The sequence below is a fragment of the Rutidosis leptorrhynchoides genome, chromosome 3 (genome assembly GCF_046630445.1).
Source record: "Rutidosis leptorrhynchoides isolate AG116_Rl617_1_P2 chromosome 3, CSIRO_AGI_Rlap_v1, whole genome shotgun sequence".
NCBI classification, from domain to species: Eukaryota; Viridiplantae; Streptophyta; class Magnoliopsida; order Asterales; family Asteraceae; genus Rutidosis; species Rutidosis leptorrhynchoides.
In genome coordinates this window covers 91,661,752-91,674,047 of record NC_092335.1, presented here as the reverse complement: position 1 = coordinate 91,674,047, position 12,296 = coordinate 91,661,752, and positions in this window count along the sequence as shown.

Below are 12,296 nucleotides of genomic sequence, written 5' to 3'. Positions count from 1 at the left end.
TTACAATTTGGTCCCTGAAATTTTCAGAATTTCATTTTTGGTCCCTAAAGTTTATAAAAATTATAATTTTGCCCGGTAAGTGAAATTTAAGCCGCGAAGTGTCTATTCCACCATTTTCAACCATTCCGGACGTAACGGTGATCTCTGTTTTCTACAATTCAACCCCGTTTGTGTTAAAAAATTATTTCTAAGGTGATAATGTCCACAGAAGAGTCAACATCATCTTCCGGAGCTATGATTATGCTCACAGCCACAAACTACACGCTGTGGAAACCTCGGATGGAAGATTTCCTCAGCTGTAAGGATTTGTTCGATCCTATTGAATTGAAGGGTATAAACCCTGATTCCGCCAAAGAGAAAGAGTAAAAGAAATCAAATCGAAAAACTATTGGTCAGATCCGTCAATGGATTGATCATAGTGTCTTCCACCATGTTGCACAAGAGACAGACGCATATGTCCTCTGGAAAAAGTTGGAGGACATGTATCAGGCCAAGACTGCTCGGAATAAAGCCCTGCTGATGAGGCGTTTAGTCAACATGAAGCTCAAAAGTGGAACTTCGGTTGCCGAGCATACCAGTGAGTTCCAGAGCTTGGTCAACCAGTTATCGTCTGTAGAGATGCCGCTTGGCGATGAAGTTCAGGCGCTACTGCTACTAAGTTCCCTTCCCGATAGTTGGGAAACGCTGGTAGTAACACTCAGCAACTCAGCCCCGAATGGCAAACTTACCGTGTCAATGGTCAAGGATGCCCTATTCAGTGAAGAGGCAAGGAGAAAAGACATGGGCACAGATCAGACCCATGCCTTTGTCACAGAGAATCGGGGGAGACAGCGAATGAGTAGCAAAAATAAATGGAGAGGCAGAAGCAAGAGCAGGGGCAGGTCAGCTGATGGCAGAAAACCAACATATAAATGTCATTATTGTGGATTAGAGGGACATATGAAGAAGAACTGCTATAGATTAAAAGAGGAACAAAGTCAAAGCAGTTCACAGCCGAAGAATAAGGGTGAAGAAATGAAAGGATCCGTTCATATACATTATAAACGATTCACAATAGTTGATTACATCGCGAGGTATTTGACCTCTATATGATACGTTTTACAAACATTGCATTCGTTTTTAAAAGACAAACTTTATTTACATCAAAAATTGACGGCATGCATACCATTTCATATTACATCCAACTATAATTGACTTAATGTTAATCTTGATGAACTCAACGACTCGAATGCAACGTCTTTTAAAGTATGTCATGAATGACTCCAAGTAATATCCTTAAAATGAGCTAATGCACAGCGGAAGATTTCTTTAATACCTGAGAATAAACATGCTTTAAAGTGTCAACCAAAAGGTTGGTGAGTTCATTAGTTTATCATAATCAATCATTTCCGTAATAGTAATAGACCACAAGATTTCAGTTTCTATAAATATCCGTACACTCGCGAGTGTATAAAAGTATTCTATAAGTTGTAGGCACCCGGTAACAAGCCTTAACGTTCGTGTTTTACCCTCTGAAGTACACCAGATCAGGTGTGTTTAAAATAACCTCGAAGTACTAAAGCATCCCATAGTCAGGATGGGGTTTGTCAGGCCCAATAGATCTATCTTTAGGATTCGCGCCTACCGTACATAGACAAGTAGTTTAATGTTACCAAGCTAAGGGTATATTTCTGGTTTAAACCCACATAGAATTAGTTTTAGTACTTGTGCCTATTTCGTAAAACATTTATAAAACATCGCATGTATTCTCAGCCCAAAAATATATATTGCAAAAGCAATTAAAAAGGGAGCAAATGAAACTCACAATACTGTATTTCGTAGCAATTATGTATATGACGGCACTGAACAAGTGCAGTGTTTGTCTCGGATTCACGAACCTATATTAAGTATATATATTTATATGTTGGTCAATATATGTCTAACAATTTAGGTCAAGTCATAGTGTATCACAATCCTAATGCTCGAGACCGACATGCAAAAGTCAACAAAGTCAACTTGACCCAAAATGACTTCCAAAATCTATACATGTTTATTATATAACTTATATATAGTAGTTTTATATATTTAAATATATTTATCAGATCTTATTATACTAAATAATACAAGTCATTTATTAATAAATAAAAATTTATATTAAAATTCATATATGATAAAAATATACTTTTATATATCTCAAATAATAAAATTTATAAAATTAACTTAATATCATAAAAATATAGTGGTATGTATTATTAATGTAATTACATTACGTGTGGTAAAAATATCTTTGTACGCATATTTATTTGATAAAATAATATTGATAATAATAATAATGATAAAAATAATAAAATGATAGTTTCAATAAAAATATTAATTTTTAGTAATAAAGATAATTTTAGTAATAACATCAACTGATAACAGTTATAATAATCGTTTTAATAATAATATTAAAATTAATAATAATTCAGTTGACCATATCTTTTAATCCGTTCATCGAAACCACACGATTTCTAAATGAAAAGTTATTAATTTTTTCTTCAGATTTTCAACGACATGCATATCATATAACTTATCTCAGTAGCATATGTATCAAATTCGTGATTTATCATAAACTATTTAACGACGAAACTAAGCATACAAACATGCATAATCATATATACTCGAGCACTAGTCAGGGATACACTATTAATATATAAAAGATAAGATATGAATGCTCACGTATCAATATTGTGATTCAATATTGCAGGAAAGTACGTAGACGCAACGAAAATGATAAACGTTAGGTTGACCTTACGAGCAATACCCTCGATCAATACCCATAACCTTCATAGCTATAACCCATAATTTCCTTAGCTCTATCCCATTTGAAAACTTATTTTGAAATCATCTGAATATAACTCCGTCGTAGTATTTTATGTATACTAATAATATCTTGAAATAATACTAAGTGTATATATATATATATATATATATATATATATATATATATATATATATATATATATATATATATATATATATATATATATATATATATATGTGTGTGTGTGTGTGTGTGTGTGTGTGTGTGTGTGTGTGTGTGTAATTCGATTGAGAGAGTTTAGAGAAATATATTTTCAAGTTTCTATGAAATAATGAAACCTATTGAATTCTATTTATAATAGATTTTTGAATTATTAAAGTGAATTATTAAAGTATGAATTATTAAAGTGAATTATTAAAGTATGAATTATTAAAGTGAATTATTAAAGTATGAATTATTAAAGTGAATTATTAAAGTATGAATTATCAAAGTGAATTATTAAAGTATGAATTATTAAAGTGAATTATTAAAGTTAAAGTAAAGTAAAAGTAAAGTAAAGTAAAGTTAAAGTATAGTAAAAGTATAAAACTATGTACGTATAATACGCGTATAAAAATATATATAATATTAATTTAAATCGTTATATATATATATATATATATATATTAATAAAATGAAATATAAATATCGTTATCTTTATCATACTGGTTAAGTAATGAGTTGTCAAAAAAAAAAAAATAGATTTCTTAAATCACAGTGGACCTCATAACATAGACCCGTAATCATATCATAATGTATCTGATAATTCAGTCATTTTATATTATCTCTTAATTATGTCGATAAATATATCGAAACAAATATGTTTATGTAATTTATCATATATCTAATACTTTGTTAATGTTTTCAGTTAATATTATATATTATATATACATATCTATATACACATAATTGTTCGTGAATCGTCGAACACGGTCAAAGGGTAATTGATTACATGAATGTAGTTCCAAACTTTTTGAGATTCAACATTACAAATTCTGCTTATCGTGTCAGAAACATATAAAGGTTAAGTTTAAATTTGGTCGGAAATTTTCGGGTCGTCACAGTACCTACCCGTTAAAGAAATTTCGTCCCGAAATTTGATCGAGGTCGTCATGGCTAACTATAAAAATGTTTTCATGACGAATATGAGTTGATAAATAGAGTTTTATCATCATTGAGTAATATAGATAAAACAATTTGATTACGCGAAGAGTATAAGTGAAGCTATCGCAAGAGAGTGAAATGAGTAAACGTATATTCGTTTTAACCGATGACGTAGTTATGATTGATTTCCGAAATTCATGGGATTTAAAGAAAATCTTTGCAATAATATTTGGTTCTTCGGCGATTAAGGAAATCAGGATCTTCTTTGATTAAATGCGATAATCTGTCTCGATTTCTCTGTCTGATATTTTACTATAATTCCACCCCCTTCGTTTCTTTATTTCCACAGCTCACACCTTCTAGTCTTTCTCCCCAATTCATACTTTAAAGCATTCGTTAATATGCTTCATCCATTATTGATTCTTGATATACTCTTAACTTTCATATCTGTCATTCTTCTTTTTCATCTACCACCGGAGGAAGTTATTTTCTTCTACCATTACCTTGGGGTTATTGTATTTTTCATTCTCCCGTGTCTTTATATTGCTATACGCATTGATATACACGGTTTGTAATTTCGAGGTTGTTATCGGGCTTTATATTCTCCATTATATTTCGGAGCTTCATGCTTTCATTTTCTCTTCCAAGCCTTAAGTCAAGCGGATAATGGTCCAGAATTCGTAGATATGAATTTTTGGATGAACATAGTTAATGTTCCAAGAAGAAAATCGTAATGGCACGATCTTAATTTGGCAACTTACCAGAATATCTGAAAATATAGAGCTATCAAGATGATATGTTCTTAATATGTTTGGAAATTGGGTAGAATGTAAGAGTCGTGTAAATAGTACATGATGACGGTATGTTCTATGAATCATCACGTTCCATTAGAAACTCAGCATGACTTACTGTAATATAATCACGTTGATCAAGTGTCATTATATTATACTAACTCATGTTTCAGTTCCCAACACTGCTTTAAAAACATTCCTATTTTAAATTCGAATTTTTTTTTTCTTCAGAATTTAGAAACTAACACAGTTTCTTTTTATGTTGTAACGCAGATATTGCGAAGAGATAAAAGATTTCGGATAAGAATAGTTGTGAAAATATCTTCAGGAATATCGAAGATATTTATAATAAAAGATACGATAATATCTTAGAATTCTTAACATAGATGGATGATGAAGAAGATTTGTCTGTGAAGGTTTAGAATAAGAAGTAAGGTGTTTGCTAACGATTTCAGTAGACACTGAAACATTTGGATCCTTTGAAGGCAGGTTTAGTCTTTGTAATTTGTCCACAGCCTCCTTCATGGTCTGCTCAATCCATTTTCCAGTTTCAAACCTTCTCTTTTTCTCAGCTTTACCACCATACTATTCTTTATCATCAAACTTTTGACTGTTAAAGTCGTTTACAGTTTTTGCTGCTTCATCAGCATTTTTCCAATTTCGGAGAACTAGTTCATAGTTTGGGATGTTTTCCAGAAAATTCACATTCGAAGTATGTAAGTCTAGGAGATAGACGTTATATGTATACATATAACTTTTAACGTAAAATCGTCGCGAAATTCAAAATACTGATTGCTAATTCCCAGTAGTTGGTGTGACAATTATTGTTACAGGATGTAGATGAGTACATGATGGGGTTTTAATGAATAAGTATAGTGGATTTTCGGAGAGGCTTAAGTCGAAGGTTAATGAAGTTGTTCATAAGTTTACTGCTAATGTGACGAGATATGAAAGGTTCCCCAGTAACCATGATGAAGGGTTTATTCGTATAAACAAACAAAGGTGATTTGCTGGAGCTGTGACAACTGTCTATTTTGGAAAGAGATTGAAAAATTATATTTGGTAATAAATATTAAAGGATCTGACATGGATACATGTTAAACTATAACTTTGGTTTCGAGAGCTTTTCAGGTGCATGAAAGTGGGTAATGTGTGGTTGGATAATCATCTCGCATGTCTTTAGGAATTTCGAAGTGTTTGAACACATATTGTAATTGTTAATATACATATGATGTTCTAAGATTTTGAATGATACAAATATTTTTGTGAGTTCCATGAATAGAAATGAGGTTCTAGGACAGTTTTGAAGTCAAAGTATAGTTTTGAAAGATGTAGGAATCTAAGAGTGATGATTTCGGTTATATCTTGAATCGAATTCCGAGATTTTAAAATCAGAATATGTAATTAGATTTTGAATGAGTATGGTTGTTTTGATTTCTATAAAAGAATGTATATTGTTGTGAAAGTAGGGAGTATAATGGATGACTTGCTGAATCAGATTCGAAGAATGTAACATATTAATTGTGAATTTATATATCTCTCGGGTATTACCTACCCGTTAAAAAAAAAATTCACAATTAATATTTTGTACAAAAGAATTTTATTACAGTCTTTATGGAAATATATATGTGTATATTTCTTCAGATGTAATATAGATTTAATGAGTTAATATTAAATTAAACTCATTTGATTTATGGTTAAGGCTAGGATAGATAATTTCTAAACTTTAGAAATTACATAATCGCCGTAGAATGTTTCCCCAATGAAGTTATGAATCAATACTTAATCGTTGTGGTATTCCTTGGTATCTACATGGCGTATGACGTCGATGCTCGTGGGACAGATTGTGAAGTTGAGGTTTGCAATGCGGTTGTTGTTGGTGGTGGTAATGGTACTGTTGATGTTGTTGATGGTGGTACTGGTTATGCTGCTGGTGTTGCTGCTGGTGTTTGTAACCTTTGCACCATATTCTCCAAAGCCACTACCCGAGCGCGAAGCTCGTTGACTTCTTCTATTACACCGGGGTGATTGTCGGTTCGGACGAGCGGATAAATAAGATCTAGAATTTGGTGTAGTATATAATCATGACGAGATACTCTGGAAATGAGAGAGAAAATGGTGTTTCGGACAGGTTCGCCAATAAGTGCTTCAGGTTCATTGCCAAGAGGGCAATGTGGTGGATGAAAGGGATCACCTTCTTCTTGTCTCCAATGGTTAAGTAGATTACGAACCCATCCCCAATTCATCCAGAATAGATGATGGCTAATTGATTGATCCATTCCGGTCACGCTGCTTTCGGAGCTCATGTGGAAATCCATATCGGCATAGCTGTCGGAATCCGAGGAACTCAAACTGGTTGAGGGATCCATCTTGTATGATCAGGGAAAGAATTTTTTTTTGTATGAAATAGATTGTAGAATTTAGATTTGGTATTCTTCAATACATAATTTACATATGTATATATAATACCAAAATCCCATAAATTACGGAGGAATCTTTGAAAGATGTCAGTCAAAGTTCACAGTAACAGATATGCTAAGATAAGAATTCGTCTATACACTATTATGCAATAAATGTAGGAAAACGCGTCTAGACTTAAGAATGATAAGCAGGTAATTTCCTAAGGGTGGTAAGTAGATAATTTCAGACTAAAAATGATAAGCAAAACTTTTGACATGCAGACACGGTCGAAGTCCAGACTCACTGATGCATCTTAACAACTATCAGTTAGACACACTAATGCAAGACCTGGTTCGCTAAGACCACCGCTCTGATACCAACTGAAAGGACCCGTTCATATACATTATAAACGATTCACAATAGTTGATTACATCGCGAGGTATTTAACCTCTATATGATACGTTTTACAAACATTGCATTCATTTTTAAAAGACAAACTTTCTTTACATCAAAAATTGACGGCATGCATACCATTTCATATTACATCCAACTATAATTGACTTAATGTTAATCTTGATGAACTCAACGACTCGAATGCAACGTCTTTCAAAGTATGTCATGAATGACTCCAAGTAATATCCTTAAAATGAGCTAATGCACAGCGGAAGATTTCTTTAATACCTGAGAATAAACATGCTTTAAAGTGTCAACCAAAAGGTTGGTGAGTTCATTAGTTTATCATAATCAATCATTTCCGTAATAGTAATAGACCACAAGATTTCAGTTTCTATAAATATCCGTACACTCGCGAGTGTATAAAAGTATTCTATAAGTTGTAGGCACCCGGTAACAAGCCTTAACGTTCGTGTTTTACCCTCTGAAGTACACCAGATCAGGTGTGTTTAAAATAACCTCGAAGTACTAAAGCATCCCATAGTCAGGATGGGGTTTGTCAGGCCCAATAGATCTATCTTTAGGATTCGCGCCTACCGTACATAGACAAGTAGTTTAATGTTACCAAGCTAAGGGTATATTTCTGGTTTAAACCCACATAGAATTAGTTTTAGTACTTGTGCCTATTTCGTAAAACATTTATAAAACATCGCATGTATTCTCAGCCCAAAAATATATATTGCAAAAGCAATTAAAAAGGGAGCAAATGAAACTCACAATACTGTATTTCGTAGCAATTATGTATATGACGGCACTGAACAAGTGCAGTGTTTGTCTCGGATTCACGAACCTATATTAAGTATATATATTTATATGTTGGTCAATATCTGTCTAACAATTTAGGTCAAGTCGTAGTGTATCACAATCCTAATGCTCGAGACCGACATGCAAAAGTCAACAAAGTCAACTTGACCCAAAATGACTTCCAAAATCTATACATGTTTATTATATAACTTATATATAGTAGTTTTATATATTTAAATATATTTATCAGATCTTATTATACTAAATAATACAAGTCATTTATTAATAAATAAAAATTTATATTAAAATTCATATATGATAAAAATATACTTTTATATATCTCAAATAATAAAATTTATAAAATTAACTTAATATCATAAAAATATAGTGGTATGTATTATTAATGTAATTACATTACGTGTGGTAAAAATATCTTTGTACGCATATTTATTTGATAAAATAATATTGATAATAATAACAATGATAAAAATAATAAAATGATAGTTTCAATAAAAATATTAATTTTTAGTAATAAAGATAATTTTAGTAATAACATCAACTGATAACAGTTATAATAATCGTTTTAATAATAATATTAAAATTAATAATAATTCAGTTGACCATATCTTTTAATCCGTTCATCGAAACCACACGATTTCTAAATGAAAAGTTATTAATTTTTTCTTCAGATTTTCAACGACATGCATATCATATAACTTATCTCAGTAGCATATGTATCAAATTCGTGATTTATCATAAACTATTTAACGACGAAACTAAGCATACAAACATGCATAATCATATATACTCGAGCACTAGTCAGGGATACACTATTAATATATAAAAGATAAGATATGAATGCTCACGTATCAATATTGTGATTCAATATTGCAGGAAAGTACGTAGACGCAATGAAAATGATAAACGTTAGGTTGACCTCACGAGCAATACCCTCGATCAATACCCATAACCTTCATAGCTATAACCCATAATTTCCTTAGCTCTATCCCATTTGAAAACTTATTTTGAAATCGTCTGAATATAACTCCGTCGTAGTATTTTATGTATACTAATAATATCTTGAAATAATACTAAGTGTATATATATATATATATATATATATATATATATATATATATATATATATATATATATATATATATATGTGTGTGTGTGTGTGTGTGTGTAATTCGATTGAGAGAGTTTAGAGAAATATATTTTCAAGTTTCTATGAAATAATGAAACCTATTGAATTCTATTTATAATAGATTTTTGAATTATTAAAGTGAATTATTAAAGTATGAATTATTAAAGTGAATTATTAAAGTATGAATTATTAAAGTGAATTATTAAAGTATGAATTATTAAAGTGAATTATTAAAGTATGAATTATTAAAGTGAATTATTAAAGTATGAATTATTAAAGTGAATTATTATAGTTAAAGTAAAGTAAAAGTAAAGTAAAGGTAAAGTTAAAGTATAGTAAAAGTATAAAACTATGTACGTATAATACGCGTATAAAAATATATATAATATTAATTTAAATCGTTATATATATATATATATATATATATATATATATATATATATATATATATATATATATATTTAATAAAATGAAATATAAATATCGTTATCTTTATCATACTGGTTAAGTAATGAGTTGTCAAAAAAAAAATAGATTTCTTAAATCACAGTGGACCTCATAACATAGGCCCGTAATCATATCATAATGTATCTGATAATTCAATCATTTGATATTATCTCTTAATTATGTCGATAAATATATCGAAACAAATATGTTTATGTAAATTATCATATATCTAATACTTTGTTAATGTTTTCAGTTAATATTATATATTATATATACATATCTATATACACATAATTGTTCGTGAATCGTCGAACACGGTCAAAGGGTAATTGATTACATGAATGTAGTTCCAAACTTTTTGAGATTCAACATTACAAATTCTGCTTATCGTGTCAGAAACATATAAAGGTTAAGTTTAAATTTGGTCGGAAATTTCTGGGTCGTCACAAGAAACATTAGTGACTATCCCTGGTGATGTAACTTATTGTTCAACCCATGATGAGACATGCCTTCACGTCTCACGAGAAGACACAGAATGGGTGGTAGATACTGCAGCTTCCTACCACATGACTCCATACAAAGAATACTTCACAACATACAAAGCTGGTGACTTTGGAGCTGTGAAGATGGGAAATTCCAGTTCCGCTGAGATTGTCAGAATTGGTGATGTCAAGATAAAGACAAGTTCCGGGAGCACAATCACTCTGAAGGATGTCCGCCATGTGCCAGATCTTCGGCTGAATCTACTTTTCAGAGTAGCTCTCGATAAACAGGGCTATGATAGTCATTTCAGTAGAGGCACATGGAAATTGTCAAGAGGCGCTATGATAGTCGCTCGAGGACACATTTGTGGCACACTGTACAAGACTCATGTGAAGATCTGCACAGACAGCATTAATGTTGCAGAAAAGGAGGCTTCACAAAATTTATGGCACCAGAGACTCGGTCACATGAGTGAGAAAGGGTTGTCTACCCTAATGAAGAAGGAGCTTATCAATGTAGACAAGGACGCTGCACTAGATCCTTGCAATCATTGTCTGTTTGGTAAGCAACATAGAGTCTCGTTTAATTCCTCTTCAACGAGAAGATCAGAGTTACTCAGTCTGGTACACTCTGATGTTTGCGGTCCCTTAGAGGTTGAATCAATTGGCGGCAACCGATACTTTCTAACGTTTATCGATGATGCTTCTCGAAAGGTGTGGGTATATTTCTTGCGGACGAAGGACCAGGTGTTCGATTACTTCAAACAGTTCCATGTCATGGTAGAACGTGAGACAGGAAAGAAGTTAAAGTGTCTTCGATCCGACAACGGCGGTGAATACTCTTTCAGGCAGTTCGATGCCTATTGCAGATCATATGGCATCCGACATGAGAAGACGGTCCCACGTACCCCTCAACATAATGGTATAGCAGAAAGAATGAACCGAACAATCATGGAACGTGTTCGGAGCATGCTCAGTATGGCTAAGCTGCCAAAGCCATTCTGGGGAGAAGCAGTCAGAGCCGCTTGTTATTTGATCAACCGATCTCCATCAGTACCATTGAATTTTGAAGTTCCGGAGAAACTTTGGTCTGGAAAGGATCCATCATATTCTCACTTAAGAGTATTTGGATGTTTGGCGTACGCACATGTATCCAAGGAGCTCAGGCAGAAGCTGGATGCAAAGACCACTCCATGCATATTCATAGGCTATGGAGATGAAGAATTTGGATACAGATTATGGGATCCAAAAGAGAAAAAGGTGATCAGAAGTAGGGACGTGGTGTTCCATGAAAGCCAGACAATAGAAGATATTGAAAAGCCCACAATATCTCAGAAGTGAAATGTTGCTGCTCAGGTGCCAGAGGCAACAACGAAATCATTCATGAGAAATGAATTTTCAGTACAAGAAGAAATGCCAGAAGTAGAAGATAATGAGGAAAATGACGGTGCTGAGCAGGGGGAGCCACAACCCCATATGCCAGACGTTCCAGCACCATCACAAGGTCAAGATGATGGTGGATCTCCTCAGAATGTTCCAGAAGTTCGTAGATCTGAACGAGGTTGGATTCCATCGAGTAGATATTCAGAATCCGAGTACCTTCTACTTACTGAAGATGGAGAACCGGAGAGTTTTCATGAAGCAGTAACTCATAAGGATAAAGAAAAATGGTTGCTCGCAATGCAGGATGAGATGGATTCTCTGTATAAAAATCAAACTTATGAGATTGTAGAACTTCCACGCGGGAAGAAGGCACTGAAAAATAAATGGGTGTTCAAGCTGAAAAAGGAAGGTAGTGGAAAAGTGGTGAAATACAAAGCACGACTTGTAGTCAAAGGATTCCAACAGAAGAAAGGGATTGATTTTGACGAGATATTTTCACCAGTAGTCAAGATGACTTCAATTAG